Source organism: Octodon degus, unplaced genomic scaffold, assembly GCF_000260255.1.
Source record: "Octodon degus isolate 3935 unplaced genomic scaffold, OctDeg1.0 scaffold00203, whole genome shotgun sequence".
Lineage (NCBI taxonomy): Eukaryota > Metazoa > Chordata > Mammalia > Rodentia > Octodontidae > Octodon > Octodon degus.
The window spans coordinates 278,304-296,581 of record NW_004524779.1 but is presented as its reverse complement, the minus strand read 5'-3'; the positions used below and the strand labels follow the sequence as shown (position 1 = coordinate 296,581).

Below are 18,278 nucleotides of genomic sequence, written 5' to 3'. Positions count from 1 at the left end.
TCTTCTTTCTTTCTTTCTTTCTTTCTTTCTTTCTTCTTCTTTCTTTCTTCTTTCTTTCTTTCTTCTTTCTTTCTTTCTTTCTTTCTTTCTTTCTTTGTATTTTAGGGAAGGGTCTACAGGGTGTTCAGGGTCTCACTGCTAGATGGGACTCAGTGATCCGCCTGTTTACAGCTTCCCAAGAGCTGGGATTACATGTGTGCACCACCACGCCCAGGCTCAATTGCTGTCTCAGCATGCCCTGGGGGCGGGGCCGGCATGCTTTAATCCGCTGAGCTATTTGGCTGGCAATTCACATGTTTCTTTGTGGGGATCTCAACAACCCCATAAAAAGAGCTTCCTTAACTCAGAGAGGAAGGTGCCTTAGCCACTTTTATCATGACTGGACGAAATACCAAGCATCCACAATCAAGAGGAAGAGAGATTTATTTTGGCTCATGTTTCAGTCCAAAGTCAGCTGGCTCCAACACAGGACGGCATGGCACAGGGTCCCAAAGGAGAGGTCTGCTCAATTCTTGGCAACCAGGAAACAGAGTCCAGGTCAGAACCACAAAAGAGAGAAACCCACAGCTAGCTACCTCTCCTGACCAGACCCCTCCCCCTAACAGCATCGCCTCTAGAATGTCCCTGTGATCCACTCACCTTCCACACATCCCAGGCTTGGGAGGCCATTTTAGATCGACACCATGGCAGAAGGCTTCCAAGGAAGTCTTGAGCTTTGTGACCTTGCTGATTTGAGGTGATGCTTGTGCATGGTCTGTCCCCCCACCCCTCAGACTCGCGAGGGTGTCTACTCACGTGCACGTCCCTGTCTCCTGCCTGTCTTCTGCAGACAGAAGGCCCTGCTAGATCTTTTTGAGTCTTAAACATCTGAGCCACACAATAGCCCAGTCAAGCCAAACACATGTGCAAAGCTATTTCTTGGCAGTGAGGAATAAAAATCAATATTTTAAAAGCTGAATTATTCAAATGCTATACCCCAGAGGTGATTCATAGCCCAAAGAGCGCCTCAGTAGGAGAACAGCGCGTGAGGGTTTGTGTGAACACGGCGTAGCTCACAATTCCCTGTGCTATCAGTCAAAGGGCTAACAAAAGATGAAATAACAGAACTGTTCTGACACAGAGTCCTGAGGAGAGCCCAGAGGAGCTGGGCTACTCCTGCAGAGAAGTCTAGACTATTGCAATGAAGACATGCTGACTACTGAAAGAGCTCAGGGTCCCTTGGGCTTTCCAAATACTCTGTCATAACAGAATTCTGTCATACAGAATTCCTAGAGAGGAATTCTGCAAAATTAGGGGGGCTAGGTTGAATTGAGGTTGGATAAGAGGGTGCTTCTAAGTATTCCTTTGAGAATAAAATTTAGGATATTCTCTGAGAAAAGCCTGACCCTACATCACCACATCTTATAAGGACTTACACATTCTGTGGGGGATGGGTGGGCCACGTACCATTCGTAATAGAGTCACTGAGCGGCCTGGCTTGGGGGTGAAGGGCAGAGTGGAGCATGAGGGTGATTTGGCACAAATCCATCTCACTAACAGGAGAACAGCAAGTCCATCCTAGGCCAATGGAGGCTGTGAGGCATCGTGGATGTTCTTGCTCATGGTCAGAATGAAAATAACTTCCATTTTGAGTTACCTGAGTCCGTTACTCTGTGACTATGGCAAGACCACGGTCCCTCTCAGCTTGCTGCAGTGACACTAAGCTAATGATCCTAGCCCCCTATGCACTGGGTTCTTGAGAAGAGCCAATGGAGCTGTGATCTGCAGACTCACTGTTATTTCTTCAGCCTGTTATTAGTTAGGGTATTATTACTTTGGTTGCTGTAACAGAGAGGCCAAAATAATAACAGTGTAAATAGAGACATTTCTGTCTTTCCCCTACAAAACACCAAAATTGTATGACAGCTCTGGTCTGTGAAGTCACCAGAGGCCCAGCTCCTCCTGTCTGTCACCCAGATGTCTCTTCCTTTGCATCTTCCCAGTCAGCTTCTTACCTCTGCCACACTCCTGCTGGTAGAAGGTGCAAGAGGACAAAGGGAAAGCAAGCCAGTCCTTGTAACCCGGAAGTTTATCCTCCACTTCCTCCCACTTCCCATTGGACAGAATGTGGTCGTATAGTTACATCTAGTTGCAAGAGAGGCTGGAAATGAAACCATTTCCTGGAAAGCTACATACGACTCACCAGAAACTTCTGTGATTATGGAAGAACAGGAGAGAGACGTTGAGGCTCAGCTTGCACTCTCCACCATCTTCCAACTTTATTTATCACAGTCTTTTGTGTCCTTGGGTCTCAGATGTATGGCCCTTCCTTGGGGAGGCCCTCCTAATGCTCCAGGCTACCTCAGATGTTCACAAGGCTCTTTGTGTCTCCTTCACAATACTTGGTACCCCTGTAGTTTTTGGTTTGCTGTCTATTTTTCCTCTGAGGATGAGACTGCGTGAATGTGGAACTGTCTCCGGCTCCCTCCTTGGGGCGTGCCTGAGCCTACACAATACTAGGCACAGGGCAGACATTCTAGATGTCCATGCTAACTCACAAAGGGCTGTCACCAAAGGCCCCAGGGAGTCCTTGGGGGACAACTTTACAGTGCTCCCCACCCTGGGGCTGGCTGCTGCTTCCTGGGCAGTGGAGAGCGTGCATGTCTTGCTGAGAACCTGTGGGCCAGGTGTTCTGCTCCTCAGTGCTCTACGTCTCACGATGTCCTGCAACAGACACCCTGGAGCAGGTGGCTATGGTCTTTCAACATGGACACTCTGTACAGCTCCAAAATCAGGGAGAAGCTTTTCTCAGTTCAGAGGCCAGAACTAGGGACACAGTAGAGATCTGCACCCAATAGTTCTGCTAGCTCTTGTCACCAACGTCTGCCCAGGGTGTGGGCCCATGTGAACCCACTGTGTGCTCTGGAGCAGCCTCCTGCTGCTCCACCTTGGTGACCTCTAGCTTGCCCCGTATTGACATAAAGCTGGCAGTGGCACACATCTCCTTTTTCTTGGGACAAAGCACATCTTTGGGGAATTCCACCAAAGCATGGTTTCCATGTTGAGTGGTGGGCCCTGGCCTAGTCTTGACCTGCAGAAACCCCATCCTCAGTGCCCTGGCGCTCCTTGATTGGACTAGAGGGAAGGCAGGCTTATTAGGAGGGGCCAAGTCACCAGATGCCAAGCCCTGGGGCTTCCTAGGTGCTCAGGTTACACTGATACACAGAAAGAGCCAAGGCAAATTTCCTTGCTGGTGTTTTTCCAGAGTGAGGGGAGGAGGGAGCTGCCGGGGACTCTGTCCCCTGCTCTTCACCGAGGGACCTCTTTCCCTTCTGAAAGATTGATCTGAGAATGAACAAAATTGCAGTTTCATTCCTGAGTTGTCTTTCCTCCATAAAACGAAATAATAAAAATTTCCCCTTCAGTCCGTGCAGCTCCTTCTTCAGCTGGCTGGCAATAGGTTAAATGAATCAACTGACCAGACTTCCCACTGGGGCTTCTGGGCTAGAAATTCCTCTTGCTTGCTTCAGCTTGTGTCCCGAACAAAGAGCAGCTACTAAGAAGGGATTAGCTTTTCTCTCTGACTTCTCTCTTCTTTCTCAGAATAGTTCCACGTCTAATTCCAGGACACTTGGCTCAGCCTCTTCCCTGGTTCTTTCCTGACCTCCAGAGAGCCAGGGAAAGTTTCCCGGCTGCTTTGGTATTCTGTGTTCACATCTGGTGTGAGGATCTCTCTGTGCCAGCTGCACCCCTGTCCTTGGGGTGTCATCTATTTCTCTCCAGCACAAGCCCTGCATTGGTCTTTTGCACATTCTAAATGACAATCTTACTTATGGGCAGCCTTCTCTTCTGGGAAAAGAGTATTTTAATTAATTTCTACGCACATTCTGGTGCTCATTAAAATCTGACAGCAAAGGGTGCTAGAAAGAACATGATTTGAGAGTTAGTTTCTGAGTTCTCATCCTACCTTTGTCATTAATTGGTGTGACCTCAAAAGAGTCCCTTCTTTTCCCTGAGCCTTCTTTCCGGTCTCATCAGTGATGTAAGAGGCTCTTCCTCGTGCTAATGCTATGTGTCTATATTAGATGGACTGACAGTGTCTTATGAGTGTGACCAGCATTTTACTGGTCCCTAAGACATCTGACTACCTTGAAAGTGACAGATGAAGACTTGCTCCAGGGACCAGGTGATCTTGGTAATGAGAAAGATCCTAAGGGACCTAGGTTCAGCAGCCAGTTGTTCTGGGATCCAGACTGTTCAGTTTCTATTTCCCAAAGGGGAACATGATGATCTTGCTGTCCCATGCTAAATAGAGGTCTGAACTAAAATTAGTGGGTACCTGGGACAGGGCTGGGAGGAGGACGAGAAGGCTCAAGACAGACCACCATGCCCCTCATTCAGTTGTGCTCCTTGAGGTCTCTGCACACAGGAAAGCGCCACTTCCTGCAGCCTTGGGGATGGTTCTGCAGGAGGCCAACCCTCCAGGCCCCAACACAGCCATGCAGGCAGCTTTGTCTGGGCCAGGAACCAGTGACCCTTGTCATCAGCAAAGCTGTCATCCAGCAGCCATGTGTCATTGTGTTCAGATTTCCCCAAACCTGGGGAGAAACCTGCTCTCCAGACAAGTGGGAACTATTTGCACATTTTCAAAGAGGAGTTGGGTTTGTTTTCTATAGGAGAGAAGGAGCTATAAATGTGCTTATGAGGTGGGACATCTCTCACATTCTTCCAAAGAGTGAAGATGTAAGATTTTCAAACTGGACCTCTCTATGAGAAGGACCAGTTGGGGACACAGGAACTTGGCAAATCAGTTCGGGAAAGCAGGCCCTATCTCAGCAGGGCAGCCAGGATGCCTTTGCTGCAGCTTGGCCTTGTACAGTAAACAGAGCTCTCTTCAGATCTGCCCAGGGGACAAGTGTGGGAGAGGAGGGGTGCATGGGGTGGAGAAGCATCCTCTTCTACTAGTTAGGAAACTGCTTGGTACCTCTTATTTGGCCAGATTTATTTGTCTACATTATTGCTTTCAGACCTCCAAAGACCTGGCTAACCTAGGTAGCACTGGGACAGAAACTTCTGCTTTTGTTCTTTTCCTGTGCAATTTGGCTGCTAACTTTCAGGGGTAACTTTCCTGCAGACTCTATTTGACTCCAAGTGTGACTATCTCAAGTTTTATAGAAATATTAAATTAATTGTTGGTATGCAAACAAAACCAATAATCATTCATTCTGGTCATATTTAAAACAGCAATCCCCATCTACAGCTGCACATTGTTATAATCGCAGATGCGATATAAAAATTCCCAAGTCTGAGGCTCACCCTGAGAAAATCTATTTTAATTGATTTGGAGTGAGGCCTGGGTATTCTTTTTTTTTTTTTTCTTTTTCTTTTTTAAAAGGTTCCCCCATGATTCTAATTGCAGCCAGTATTGAGGACTATTGTTCTGAATGCTGCCTGAGAAATGTGTTAATTTAGTGGTGGGGGGGAGGTGTCAAATGAGATCTTAGTCTGAATTGGCTGGCATGTCTTGGCAGCATTCAGCCTAGTATCTGGGTAGGAACACAGCCAAGATCACTGTGCAGTTATGTAAGGCTTGGAGGATAAGCCACTTCTAAAGTCGACTCATTTCTCTGTGTGTATTTCATCTAGGCCAATCAAGAGTGATAATGTGGAAATCCTGGGCAGGAACCACATGCTTTATCAATAGACAGCCAAAAAATATTTGATAATAATTACTATGTGGCCAGAATGGACAGGAGACAAAAAAAAGAAATCGCATATTTAAAACAATCTGCACCAAAAATGCCCCACTGTTTGTGGCAATAGCAGCTCCTGATCAGCCCTGAAGCACAGCCCTCCCCCTCTCTTGAATCTCCAGCTATCACTCTAGTGATTGATGGTGACTGCACCTGCAATCGCCCTCCCTTGCCCTGGAGATGAACCTCCAGTTCAGTGTCTCTTAAGTCGGCATGGGGAAGACAATTCAGGTAGCAGGGGAGCCTGAAACAAAGCGCTTTACCCAACAGGCGAATCTGAGCTCTCAGCAGGATTTTTCAGGAGATACAAACGGTTGGAGTCTTTGTTTCGTCTTCCCTGCTAAAGCCAGGCCCATTACCCCTCCAGCCGCACTCAAGCTTAATTTGTATTTTTTCCAACACTATGGAGGGGACAACACATTCTGAAAGTTAGAGGACAGCTGAGGGAGATGCACACTCTTAATGGGACATTATTAAGCATGTGGAGCCTAAGGGAGGGGAGGAAGGGCTTTAGCAGGCAGGAGCCAAGAACCAGGTTAGCTAACAGGAGAGACAAGGCGCTTGGGTAGATATAAGAAGAGCTTCCAGGAAAATAGACCCTTGTGTGGGAATAAAGCTCGTATCTGATTGTACTTTTCAAGAGGTTCGTCTTTTGAATATATCAGAAGAAAGAGTAAGGAACTGCCCTCAGGAAAGACACATGCTAAATTCCCAGACCGACCAAAATCCAGAAATCTTTAGTACTGAGCAGATGTTTCCTGGCCGGGTGCTTCTAGGGTACCCATCTGTTGGGCCCCAGAGCCAGGGGCCGCAGCTCTGGAGGAGTCCAGGCTGCAGCGCACAGGGGATTACCGGGTCCCACCTTTTCAGAGACAAGAAGCTGACATTTAAGGCCTACATAGTGCACCTTTAACAAGTGAATGACAACCTGACAAAGGACTGCCTGAACCAGGTGCCTGATATTTTGCAAAAGACTCTACAGAAAGACCCAAGACATTAACTTTCACCGCTATCTACTCCTCTCCCGTCACTTGGTAAAAAGGGAATCCCTGAGCCATTGTGGTTCCTGAAAGTGACAAAAGTGCAGACCCAGGTGTTCGGTCACACCTGTGGCTCAGCCTGTGATCCCTTCCCAGGGTGTGCGTCTTCAGTGGGATCAGGAGGACTTAGTGGAGGCTTTGAGGCTGATGGTACCTCACGTGCTTCACAGGCAGTGCAGGCGGAGCAACAGAAAAACAAAGCCGAGAAAGGGACTTCATTAGTGCAGGAGCCAGAACTCTCCAAGACTGACTCCTGACCCAGGTGTGGTGCAAGCCCGCAACCCCAGCACTCTGGGAGGCCGAAGCAAGGGGACTGCAAGTCTGAGCCCAGCCTTGGGGGTAACCCAGCGACTTACTCAGCCAGACCTTGTGTTGAAATAAAAGGACAGGGCTGGGGATATAGCTCATGGTGAAAGTCCTGGGTTTAGTTCCCAGTACTCCAAACAATTTTTTTTTTTTTTTTTAATTTGGGGTGGGGACGGGTGGTCCTGTTCCTCACAGTCCTTGCCTGATGATCAGGGGTTAAGTGCAGAGAAAAATATCATTTGCATCTCCCTCAGTAAAAGGTCTGAGAAGTGAGTCTCTACTAGACGACTTTGATGTCTGTGGATTCCACCCATGGTTTCCAGTAAGCACTGAGTTGAAACCTAAAGGACTGGGATGGAATAATCAGGAAACAGGAAGTGCCGGGTGCCGGTGAGGAGCAACAGAAAGGCTGAAGCCAGTAAACCACCCATAGCAAGTTCAATTCCATCTCTCCCCACATCACCTCACTGTACCCCACCTTTCCCCTCCAAGGCGGAGAGTATAGAGGACAGCCCTGCTGGCTCCAGGCCCAGCGGGTTCCTAAGAAGAGTCAGGAGAAGCTGAGAAGGGTGGTGCAGGCCTGTAATCCTAGACTCTGGGAGGTTGAGGCAAAAGGACAGCAAGATGGAGTCCAGCCTCAGTGATTTAGTGAGACCTTGTCTCAAAGAATAAAAAGTGCTGGGAGGCAGCACTCAGTGCCTTAGGTTCAAAATCGAGTTGCACAGAGTCAGGAAAGGGGTCTTCTGTCTAATTGAAGATGTGGCCTGGGAAGAGTCCTCTTTGTCTGGGGTTGAGTTTCCCTTCTATAGAATGAAAAAAGTATACTAGGTGACTTCTAGTGGGCCTCACAGCTCTAATGATCTGTGCTTTTATGCATCTGACCCTGAACTTCCAAAGCACTGGAAGAAGCACAGTGCTCCATGGGGCAGATGCCGTAGCTCCAAGGGCAGCGGGCCCTTCCTGAGCTTGCCCACCAGCCTCCAGTCCTGAAGAATTTAAGTGAGTTTCAGTTTAAAAACACTCAGTGTCTCAAGTGCCAGACCACAGCTGCACAAAATAGGAAAATCTTGTTAGGAAATGACCACAGCCCCCTGGAGCCGTGGAAAACATTGCCTCAGACAAAAAAAAAAAAAAAAAAAAAAAAACCACCAAAAAAAAAAAAAAAAAAAAAAAAAAAAAAAAGATTTTTCCAATAGAAACAAAACTCAGCAGTATTTTGCCTGCTAACGCTGTCAGCCGGGTGGCTCCCCTGCATCCTGCCTAATCAGGCCCTTGGCTCTGGGCAGTCCTTTTCCACCCGACGTAGGTCCACCCGACGTAGGTCCTGGCGATGAAGGCAGGTTGTCCTCCTCTTCTGGCCCAGCTGTCCCAGAAATCAGATTTGGGAGTCATTTACAGATTCATATTTGGGTTTCTAGACTGTTAAATCTTCCTCCAGAGGCGCAACTGCAAAATGCTTTACTGCAGTGAGTCCTAGAGATCATCTTGTCATTCCAATTTAATCCCTGTCTGTGGAGGAGTATGGTGTCCCTGTAAGGAAGGACCTTGCTTAAGGTCACACCCTGAGTGGGGGAAGGGAACACCAGTGGCCAATTCAGGGTTCTTTTCATTTCCAAACCAACATGAGGGAATTTTTTTTTTTTTAAGGGGTGGGGAGAAAGAGCTCAGTGGCATAAGCACCTGCCTGGCAAGCACAGGGTCCTGTGTTCGATCCCCAGTATACACAAGGGAAATTCTTGGCTACTTTCTTCTACAAGTGTTTCCACACCAAACAACCAGCCAACCAACTAGGGAAATAACCAACCAGCCAATCAACCAACCAGCTTCCAGCCTGCAAATATGTTGTAAAACCCTAGGACTGTGCACTATCTGCTACTAATATGTAGTGTTCTACTTATTCCCTGAAACATACGTGGAGTTACTTAGAAACAGCTGCATAGTTTTCAAATGGGGTTCAATGAGATTCCTGTCAAAGCTGAGCTCTTAGGGCAGCTCGGCTTAGCACTGTGCAGGCAGCAGCCTTCAGCAGCGCAGAGGCCTCAGCCAGTCCTCGTGCCACCCTTGCGCATGCTCTGTGCCTACCAACCTCTACCTTGTTTTCTTGAGGATCCAAGGCCGGATCAAGTTCCGCCCTTGCCTGGACAATGCTCTCCAGCCCGCTCCTTCAGCATAGGAACAGCCCCTTTTCCTCTTGGTTGCAACAGATGATGGGGATAGATTTATGCATTTGTTTTTTGAGACAGGGACTCACTGTGTCATCCAAGATGCCCTTAAATTCATGATCATCCTGTTTCAGCTTTCCACTCAGGAAAGAGCACTTACTTCCAGAAATGCTTCAGAAAGTGGCAAGAAGGATGGTTTTAAGAAAGGAGGAGATTTTTAAAGGGGGATTTATGGTGATGTGTATTTCACCGTAATACATTTTAAAAATTTAAACATTCACTATACATTCTGATCTCCTTGTGTGTGCATCCCTATTAGACAACGTTGATTTAGAGAAGCCATTGCCAGTGTTTTGGTGTGTTTCCTACATTTCCCATGTGTACAGATTTAAGGATTCGGCTCCTGGTTAAAAACCTGTGTGTATTTGAAACGGTCTCATTGCTATTTGTTTATCAATAAAATTATGGGAAAACAAACAAACGAACCTGTGTGTGGCTGGGCACAATGGCTCATTCCTATAATCTCAGCCTCCAAAGAGGCTGAGGCAGGATTCCTGGAGTGAGATTCCACCTGAAAACACAAAGGGTGCTCACTTAGTACGCACAAGGCCCCAGTTCAGTCCCCAGCGAAGGCAAGCACGTATGGTAACTGTGTGACTGCTCTGGCTGGACTAGAAAGGATGACGAAGGTTGGCCTGACAGGCCATGTGTAACGCTGCTTGCTCACCCCCACCCCTTGCTCAATGGCTCTGTGCCCAGCCTTCCCACTCCTACCCACCCAGCAGGGAGCAGCCTCCTTTGGTGCTCACTCACTAGGCCCCCTGGGGTGCGCAGCTGTAGCTGCACTGGGAAACTGAAGAGCCCAGGTCTTCTTCAGTTTAAGACTCTTGGTGACCCTATGGCTTCAGGAAGGGATTAAAAGCATCACTGTTTTGTCACTTTTACTTGAACTCATTAGGATTACTACTTTGACACCTGACAGCACAGAGCTGTCCTCCATCCCAGTTTGGTTGAGCTCTGGACAAAACGAAATCATCAAAGGGTCCCCGATTTATGGTGATTGGCTTTAGGATCATTCAGCTTTATGATGGTGTGAAAGTGTACCCGCACAATTGCTCTGCACTTTGCTTTCAGGATAGTGGGTCATAAATTACACGAGGTATTTGCTGTCCTTTGGATCTCCAATGTCCCCAAAGGTCTATTTTTTCAGGTTTTGTCCCTAGCCTGTGGCCCTAAAGGAAGCTTGATGGCTAGAACCCTTAAGAGGCAGGGCTTGGTGGGAGGTCCTCAGGTCTTGCAGGACCCCAAAGGGAACTGTGAGGCCTGGCCCCCTTTTCCTTTCTTTTTTGCTTCCTGAACGTGAAGTAAGCCATTTGCTGTGCCCCATGCTCTCCCCGCTGTTGCTATCCAGCTCCCCCAGCAGAGGCCAAAAAGCAGCAGGTCTAGTGTGGACAAAGGCTCAGTGTGAGCCAAATAAGCCTTTCCTCTTTCCTTATCTCAGCTATTGGTTGTAGTGACAGAGCTGCCGAAGGCAATAGTCCACACTTCATTATAAAATCGACCTTATGTTAGATGGTTTTGCCCAACGTGGGCTGACAAAAGGGTTCTGAACATGTTTAAGGGAGGCTGGGCGAAGTGATAGTGGCTGGTTGGCAGCTTAGGTGTATTAAGTGCATCTCAGCTTAGGGTCTTTTGTTTATGATGGTTCTGTTGGGTTGAGGGGCATCTGTATCTGTATTGATCAGGCAGGTGTCGATGAGACAGACAAAAAATGCTGAGCCAGGAGAAAAACACTATCAATTTAGGATAATTCTAGGAAGATTTATTTCTAAACTGTTAATAGCAGAGACTGCTTGGGGTGTAGGACAGACACAAGGACACAAAGGACAGCTCAGAAGCCTGGGGCCAGGGTGGCAGATCTGTGGCCTCCCTAAATCTGAAGATATCAGGGGAGGGATAGGTAGCTATAACCAGAAAAGAGATGGGTGAAAGAAGAGGAAGGGGGAGGGAAGGGAAGAGAGGGCTGTGCAGGGTGCAGGGTTGAGATGCTTTTAAAGGAAGAAAAAGGCCAGACTAAGTTGACATCACAGGGATAGAGCTGGGGGAATAAAACACTTTCCTTCTCCTTGGAGCTGTGGCAGCCCTGTTGCCACCATAATCCTCTCTTGGAACAGAAGCAGAGGGGAGAAGGGGTGTGAACCCAAGAGGCAAAGAGCTGTCTGCACCTTCCTCATGGAATGTCACCCTGAGGCAGTCAAATAGCCCTACCTCCTCTCTAATGTAACCGCCCTGGTCCCTGTGTTTTCATCCAAGCTGGGCAGGTGTCTCATGCTGTTGAAGAATAAAATTGCAGAGAAGGAAGCAGTTAAGGGGAGTGTTTACTGGAAGGATAAGAAAGAAAGTTCCTGGTGGGCTCTTCACCTAGGTCTCTGATGGATAGCAAAGCATGGGAATTTGCCCCCATGCAGCAATTGCTGATCACAAGGAGCCCTGTGGGTTTAAACTAACCATCTGGGGCTCAGACTTACTAATTCAGAGTTCCAGAGAAAAAGCAATTGCTCACAATCTTTAGATTCCTGGAAACCTAGCCCCTCACCCAGATGTAGGGAGAGGCTGCTCACTTGGTGCTTCTTGTTCTATCTAAGGAATTTCTTTCCTGGGGTCAGAGTTAACTGTTCTTACTGCAAAGACTACCATTTTCTCCATGTTCGCTTTTAAACTTCAGCACTTGAAAAAAATTAAATAAATAAACTTCAGCGCTTGGTTATCTGTACAGCTTGAGTTAGTTCTTAACCCATCTACGCTGTTTTCCATATAAGGCTGAACTTCCCAACACCATCTTAGACCCTGTCCCTTGTGAACTGCCTATTGAGCTAAATACTAAACCACCTCTCACACCTACAGTGACTGCATAAGCATAATTTATGACATCAGTCCCAATTTCTTAGTCTCTCTCTCTCTCTCTTTTTTTTTGGCGGAACCAGAGATTGAACTCAGGCCCTTGCGCTTGCCAGGCAAACACTTATTGTACCGAGCCATCTCCCTGGCTCTCAGTCTCATCTGAGACTGTGTCCACCTAGAATAGAGTCAGAGGTCACTGCTCCATGACATGTGTGTGTGTGTACATGTGTACATATGCATGTATGAATGGGTTACAATCCCAGTCCACCGGTCATCCCAGCCCAGGGTTGGAGCCTCCAGAGCTCCAGCACCCTTGGCTTTGCAGTTGATCTCAGTACAGCTGGTGCTGGAGGGTGGGGTGCTCAGCCTAGGCTAAGCTGCCCTCCAAGAGACTGCTCCTGGCGCAGCATTTGGAACTGCCCCCATCCCCGCTGCCCCATTTGCATTTCCAGTCTGCTACTTTGACTTTCTTGGGAAATTAGATGAAGAAACCACCCAGGCAAAGCTGAGGGCCTGGAACCATGGCAAGAGAAGATTGCACATGAGGACAGACAGGGGATCTTTTTTAAAAAACAAAACAAAAAAAAAATCCTCCAGACAAAGCTAAGAGGAGAAAAGGGCCACCAGAGAGCAAGCAAGGGACTGAAGGGCCAGTTGAAGAGATGTACTCTGGCTCATGGTCAAGGAGGCTCACATGAAAAAGGAGGCACTGGAGCCTCCAGAGAAGACGTCCAGAGAAGGTAGCGCTGCTGGGGGGTGTGGCAAGCACGAGGAAGCCATTGCAGAGAACAGGAGCCAGTGTAGGTTGGGATGATTTACCTTCTAAGAAAGAGCGGATGGTCTAGGATGAGAACTGATGACACCACTGGTGTGGACATTCATCCTGCACTTGGTAAGGCCTGAGCATGAGGAGCGGTAGGTCTGACGAGGGCCAAGGGCAAGGGCAAGCAAGCCCTCCTGGCTGCAAGAAGGCAAGGGAGCAGCAGTGAGTCCTTCCTTCCAGTTCCGTGCCTGACACACAGGGGGCACCTGGCACAACATGCCCAACTGTTTGTGGGTGTCTGCTTTGCCATCGGACACCCACATGCACCCAGCTGTACCTCCTTCATTGTGCTCTTTCATCCTGTCTTTCTTTTGTTCATTTATCCAATAAAAATTTACAGAGCCTCTTGCTCTGTGCAGAGCATAGTGCTGTGCTCAGAAAGAGATTTTCACTGTAACCTGGTACAGAAGCAAAGCAATGAGCGCATGTCCAGGTCTCCAGGGCAATCGAAGGACTCTGGCAGGAAAGGGTTGAGTCTGATGGTGCAAGCATGGAGAGTCCAGAAGGCGTCTCTGGTAGGTGCAGGACTAAGGAAAGGATCAGGGCCTGAGAGAGGCCTGAGAAGGAGAATTAGGGGAAGACTTATTCCCAGGCCCAGGGGGCAGGAGCTCAGTGCACACTTCTGTTCCCCGACGAGAGTGGAATGGTGCTGGAGGTGGATGTAGCTCAGTGGTAGAGCATTTGTCCCACATGTGCAAGGCCCTGGGTTCCATACCCAGCCCTAGAAATGAAAGAAAAGAAGAAAGGAAAAGATTTGTCTTTTGGATTTCCTGAGGAAGGTGGAGTTGAGCTGTTAGGATTTCTGTGGATAAGAATGAGCCACCCTGGCTCCCTTCCAGCTCCTCTGGCCAGCGACTAAGGAGTCTGCACTGGAGGAATTGCTGATGGTGGAAAGCTGTAGAAAGATCCCTGGATGGGGATCCCAAGTTTTCAGGCCAGGGTGACTGAGAAGCTGCCAAGGGCAGCTCAGGGCCTTTCCAATGTTGCTGAGTATGAAAGCAGGGAGCTGGGCCTTTGCAAGCCTGCAGCCTTTGCTTCTGAGCCCCTTGCCCAGTCCTATCTCTGTGGCATTGGACTTACCTCCAGCTCTTGGGGTGTGAGCTCCCCTGGACTGGGCCTGGCAGGGCCTCCCATTTCTAATCCCTTCTCCTGGTTCTGATCTACCTCCCTGATTTCTAGCAAAGGACTCTCCTTTATGACAGTACCTGAAGGGCCCCAGGGTCTATTTTTGCGAAGCCCAGAGAAATCTGGACACAACAGAAGTCATAGCCTCTCCAAAGAATGCCATTCTTCTAGCTTGCCCTACTATTCTTGTCCCCACAGGACTGAGTTCTCCAGCCTTTCTGCAGCCAACCACTTCTGGGCCTTTGACAACCTGCCATTCTGGACCCTGTTCCAGGCACAGGTTCACGATAACAAGCCACCTCCAGGAGAATGTGTGTAAAATCAGAGCACCACCTGGATGAGGTCTTGATGAGGGGGAGTAGAAATGATGCCCCACTTACAATGGCCCAGACTGTGTGTGCACCAGGTGTGAGATGCTGAAACAAAGCCAGAGACACAGAAAGAGGCTCTTGGAAAAGCCAGAGAGGGTCGGGGGTGTGGCTCAGTTGCAGAATGCTTGCCTGGCACGCACAAAGCCCCAGGTTTGATCCCCAGCACTGAAGGGGGGAAAAAAAACAAGCCAAATCAGCAGCAAAAATGTGAGAAGTCTGGTCCACCTGCCAAGAGTTTCCCTACGCACCCAGACAACAGTTGTCTATGCCTGTTCTCTTGGGCACTCCCGAGACTCCTGAGCTCCAGGGTTCATATGTCAGAGGAAATGTCAATTGTGAGTGTCCAGCCTGCCTGAGGTTTTGACTTTCCTGACCAGAGGTTTGTAGTCAAAGAGATTCAGCTATTGAGTATTTAAATATATACGCAAGCATCTGGAGTTTACCCAGGAAGCTGCATACCACAGGGCAGAAGCAGCAAAAGAATCTTCGGGGTTCAATGATGAGCATGAGAGGAAGATGAAATTGTGTGTGTGTATGTGTGTGTGTGCGTGTGTGTGTATGTGTGTGTATGTGTGTGTGTATGTGTGTGTGTAGCTGAGGGCAAAAAAGAAGAGATGGGGGGCTCAGCGGTCTAAAGCACCTTCTTAGGCAAGCTTAGGCAGGCATAGTGTACCGCGGTTCAATCCCTGGCACCACATGCCACACCAGCCATGCCCCCAGGGCAGGCTGAGCTGGCCAAAAAAAAAAAAAGAAGAGATAGTGACTCAGTAATGGAAAATCTCAAGTTGTATTTATCTTCTATTATCATTATTGTCATTATTATTATTATTACTACTACTACTACTACTACTACTACTACTATTTTTGAGACGGCCTTGACCTGACAATCCTCCTCCCTCAGCCTCTTTAGTCCTGGGATGACAGGTGTGCTACACACACACACACACACACACACACACACACTTCTAGTCAGGAGAGTCAAAACCTCAGGCAGGCTGGACACTCTCAATTGACATTTCCTCTGACATATGAACCCTGGAGCTCAGGAGTCTCGGGAGTGCCCAAGAGAACAGGCATAGACAACTGTTGTCTGGGTGCGTAGGGATGTTCTTGGCAGGTGGACCAGACTTCTCACATTCTTGCTGCTGATTTGGCTGGGTTTTTTTTTTCCTTTCAGTGCTGGGGATCAAACCTGGGGCTTTGTGCATGCCAGGCAAGCACTCTGCAACTGAGCCACATCCCCCAACAGATGCCTGGTCACCCTCTGTTACTTTTGACCACCTTTGGAGTCTGCTGTGAGTGTGAAGGGACCCTGTAGTTCTCAGTGAGCTGCTGTCCAAGCTCCGAGCTCTAGGGCCTCCCTGTGGATGTCAGGGCTTTCTGTAGGACCAATGCAGGTTTTATATGGGCTGTCTCATAGTAAAAAGAATGTCTCAGTTGTCCACGAGAGGCTTGTTGTCCCCACCCAGGGGTTGATGATGCATTGCATAATTGTACAATTAAGGCTAGACCTGCTGCAGACCTGCCCTGAGGGGTTCGCACTGGGCAGTGGAATGGTTGATTCCACTCCCATTTTGGTGGGTGCCAAAAAGTGCTGGCGAGTGAGCCAGGCCCAAGAGCACAAAAGTGCTCACACAGACAAGGAAGAGAGGGTCTCTGGGTGACTCCTTGAGTCCCATCCGAGTGCAGCTTAGGGGTTGCAAATGCAGGCAAACTCACCAGCTTCCCGGGCATGTGGGTTTGACTCTCACCTGATATATACAAAAGGAGAGGCAGCACCGCAGCAGGAAATAAGATGCTGAGGTGTGCAGGTCCCGTGTTGTTGCAGGGACAACGTTGCTCACAGACCTGCCCAAGGGATGTGTGCTCAGTGAACGGGAGGAGGGAAGAGGAAGAGATCTTCATAGAAACCCCAGCCCCAGACAGTGTCCCATGAGTGAGCCGGCCTTAGTGACATTTGCCCACATGCACTCGACGCACTGGAAGCCAGCTGTCAGCGCGAGTATCTGTTCATACCCAGGTGAAAAGCACCAGACTGAGATTCCATTTTTCTGATGTCTTAATAGCCTGAAATAAAAATCCAACAATGAGACAGACAAGGCTTTGTTCCCTTGGCCAGTGGGGTGAGGGAAGGGGGAAAATTCATTTTAGATCCTCATGAGTCAGTGATTTTAGTGGAATTGCCAGTCCAGCAAGTATACTATTACACAGAAAGAAACAGACTGGATTCCAACTTACATAGGGATCAACTTCATGGTTTGGGCTGCTGTTTGTTTTGTTTTGTTTCATTTTATTCTCTCTCTCTTTCCCCTCCCTCTCCTTTCTTCCTTTCTCCTCTTCTTTAATGAAAATTAAAGTCCTTTGAGCTCAATCTCTCTAAACTTTTAGAGTAATCTAATTGTTTTTAAGTCACAGGGTTCCAGTGGGGACACATGAGGGACACTTCTAAACCCATAATCCTGGGCTTTTAAAAGGACCTGGGGCCACTGATCAAAGGTAAACTGCCTACTTATGACCTCTCTTTCAAGGCCCCTTCCTATCTCCCTGACAGTTTTATAGAAGTTTTTCTCTTTACTCAGCCCCAGATCAAAGACTTACATGCCTGAGGTCTCCCTACCCCCTCCTGGCACGGAAGGAAAGGATTAACCCCGGAATTAATAACTTCAGTGAACTGGGGGGAAGCGGGGGAAGGCTGGGGCCCTTCTTGCCTATAGGAGCAGAGCAAGACAAAGGTGGCATAAATTCAGAGAGCCCTTTCTCTACTGCACTAAAGCAGAAATCTCAGTCTCTCTCTCTCTCCCCCTCTCTCCCTCCCTTTCTCCTCTCAGCCTTCCACCTTTCAATGAAAGCTCTGATCTTCCGGTCACAGTTTAGTTACTGTCTCCTAGTTGCTGGAATCCTATTTGTTTTCATAGCAGTAAGCTCCTCCTCCCCTTCACCTATGAATTGCCAATGCAATAGTTTGGGGCATCAGAAGCTCCCCAAGCCCCAGTATGGCCCTTCAGTGAGAGAGCAGGAGGCGCAGAGAAGCTGCAGGTTGTGTTCCTGGGTTCAGGCCACAGCCTCATGCGCCTGCTATTGTTGTCAGCACCACACCTTCCCTTTTCTGAGCACCCTAGGGTCTGGGTTAGGCCAATTTCCTGTGAAATGCTCCCCTAAGGACTGGTATTGTCCCAATTCCCCAGAACTCTGTTTCATAACCCTGAAGAGAAACAGCTAGAAACAGGTGGGAGCAGAGTACCATGAAGCTCTCTTGTTCTGGGAATCACAGGGTCCACTTCCCACCCCCTGATCTAACAAACCTCTCTCATGGCCCAGGTGTCAACAGCAGTGGGACACAGAAGGTCCCCAAATTATGGGATCTTCTTGTCTCAAGGGACTTGAGAGACGATCTGAGACCTCCCCATGGAGTACAAGAATCCTGGGGAGAAGCAGAACAAGGCCTGCTCTCCCAGAGTCACCTGCCCACACCACATCCTGACTCAGAATGGAGTCTGCTCCCCACAGTGCTGTGGCAGGATGCCCCACAACATATGGTAGGCTCTAGAGGTGTTGGGTCCTGCTGAGACTGCAGGTTTAACAAGGCTGGCCTTCAACTCTCTTTGTCACTCTGTAGCCCAGGCTGGCCTCGAACTCACAGCAATCCTCCTGCTTCAAGCCTCCCAAATACTGGGATGACAGGCGTATACCACTGTGCCTGGCTAAATAGGTTTTTTTTTCCAAAGTTTTATTGATAAACAGCAATGAGACAGTTTCAAATCAAATCGGAAGTACAGTTTCAACAAATAATACACTGCATATATTCTTCTTAGTAGTTA

General features: G+C 48.4%; 1 pseudogene; it reads left to right on the top strand.

The window, feature by feature from the left end:
- Positions 1-17,702: 17,702 nt before the first annotated feature.
- Positions 17,703-18,278, top strand: part of LOC101559908 — a 10,220-nt pseudogene continuing 9,644 nt past the window's right edge.